Source organism: Arachis ipaensis, chromosome B07, assembly GCF_000816755.2.
Source record: "Arachis ipaensis cultivar K30076 chromosome B07, Araip1.1, whole genome shotgun sequence".
Classification (NCBI taxonomy): Eukaryota; Viridiplantae; Streptophyta; class Magnoliopsida; order Fabales; family Fabaceae; genus Arachis; species Arachis ipaensis.
Genome location: NC_029791.2, coordinates 40,494,332 through 40,496,800, shown reverse-complemented (window position 1 = coordinate 40,496,800; position 2,469 = coordinate 40,494,332).

Sequence of the window (2,469 nt, the reverse complement as noted above, 5' to 3'; positions counted from 1 at the left end):
ATTATGTATTGAACTCTTTTGAACTTGCCTATAGAGGCTCTTATGTTTTCTTTGGGAGAGATTAGGATATACTGTTGTCATCTACTTTCATACTGTACCCTAGTCAGCCTAAACTTCGCGGGTCGCGACTAGTGGCTATTTACTTATGCTATAAATATCTATCTGTTATCTATCTCTTAATCTCCTTTATGCCTTGTCCATATATCGCGTTCGGCTTAGCAGTTTAACTTTTCGTTGTCGAAACATGTGATACGTCTTCGCGGTTTTATTTCTACTCTTTTCAGGCTTCTCGATTAATACTCCTTTCGAAAATTGCCTATATTTATATATTAAAAATCCACCTGAGAGTCGTACCACCGTAATATCATTGACTTATGACTCGAGCATAAGGATTTGAATATTAGGGTGTTACATTATGGTATCAGAGCAGTTCGTCCTCGTGAGCCTGAGGGATGGAACTGCTTATGCTTCAATGCATACTCTGAGTCTGTGCCTGTGCTAGTTAGGGTATCTAACTGATACATCTAGCATGAAGTCCATGAGTGTACCTTTGGTACTTTGAAGCATTATACTTCCGATATTGAGACTGATCAACTTGATATCGATTGTTTGGTGTGTATAGGAACCAGATGGCACCTCGTGGACCCGGTCGGGGACATGAAAGAGATCGTACTAATGCGCAGGAACCGGAAATCAACCCGAATAACCCGGTAAACCTTATGGCGGTGTTGGAGAATATGGCTGCTACTATGCAGGCCACTGCGGAGGCTCTTGGGCAACAGATGAACAATAATGGCAATGGCGGAAGGGAAGCTCAGGGCCCGATGACACTGGCAACCTTCTTAAAAGTTAATCCACCTAAGTTCAAGGGAACCACCAATCCGACTGAAGCTGATACTTGGTTTCAGGCCATGGAGCGGGCACTGCAAGTGCAGTTGGTGCTTGAAGAGCAGCGTGTTGAATTCGCTACCTATCTACTCACGGGGGAAGCATCGCATTGGTGGCAAGGGGCTCGACGTCTCCTGCAACAGGGGAATGATCATATCACTTGGGATGCCTTCCAGGTGGAATTCTATAAGGAGTACTTTCCGAATTCCGCCAGGACAGCCAAGGAATTGGAGTTACTGCAGCTAAAGCAAGGTGTTATGTCCGTATCTGAGTATACAAACAAATTTGAGGAGCTATTCAGGTTTTTCTGCATGTGTCAAGAAGCTCCGGGAGGCTTCGAGGAATGGAAATGCATTAAGTATGAAGGAGGGCTCCGGAGCGACATCTTAAGTTCAATGGGACCAATGGAGATCCGAACTTTTTCAGAGTTAGTGAACAAGAGCCGTATTGCTGAAGAATGTGTGAGGAAGGCTGTTGAGGCGAAGAATGACTGTCGGGAGTCCCACCGCAGGGAGCACAATCAAGAATACCCAACAAGGGGTCAAGAGTTTAAGGGGAGAGGATATATACAACACTTTCCCCAAGGACAGAATAACTTTGCGAAGAGTGAGGAGTCCCAAAGAAACGGTAAGGGAAAACGGGCAGCGGCTGCTTCTGATGTTTCGAGCTGTCAGAGATGCGAAAGTCATCACCCATATAGGCCGTGCCGATTAAAGCTTTGATTGATTATAGTGATGTAGGATAATGGCTATGATTAACGATGATGGCAATCTTATTGATGACATGATTCGAGATTTAATAAGGTGTGAGTTGATGAGACGGTAAAAGTAAGGAACGAGGCTGTTGGTCGGTTGAATGAATGACCGAGACCCTCAGGGATAGAGAAATCAGAGCGCGACAACGGAAGCGTGCAGAGTAAAAAGACCTTGGAACTGTTATATGTTGGATATAAAGGCACACTACGTGCACGTACTCGTAGTGATGGATGGAATTTTCGAGGGCGAAAATTTCTGTTAGGGGGGTAGAATATAATACCCGGTCTAATTGAAATTAATTAAATAATAAGTTAAATAGGAGCGAATACGGTTGGAAGATTTGGCAATTGGAATTTGATGATTTAAATATGATATTTGGATTCAGTGAATTTTTCCGAGTCGGAAGACATAGTTTTCTGCGTAAAAGCGCGCAGTAGAATTTTGATCGGCAGTACCGGCTGAGACCTGTCTGGTACTGCAGCTGAGAAAATTGATTATGAATAAGTAGGATTAAGAAATGAGGAATTATAATTAGGGGAGGTAGAAATATTTGAAGTGCGATTTAGAGCGCTAATCTTAAAGGTTTTGGTCTAAAATTGGGCCAACGGACAAAAATAAGTGAACCGGGCCTAAGTGGGCCCAAGACCCAACATATATAAACATTAGTTATGAGCATTTCAGCTCATTTTGCCCTAAAGAAGGGGTGTTGGGCGCTGAAATTGGGAAGAGAGAAGAGAAGAGAGAAAACCTAACTCTCTTTGATCTTCAAACTACCATAACTTGAGCTACGGAGCTCCGATTGACGAGCAGTTTGCAGCCACGCGTC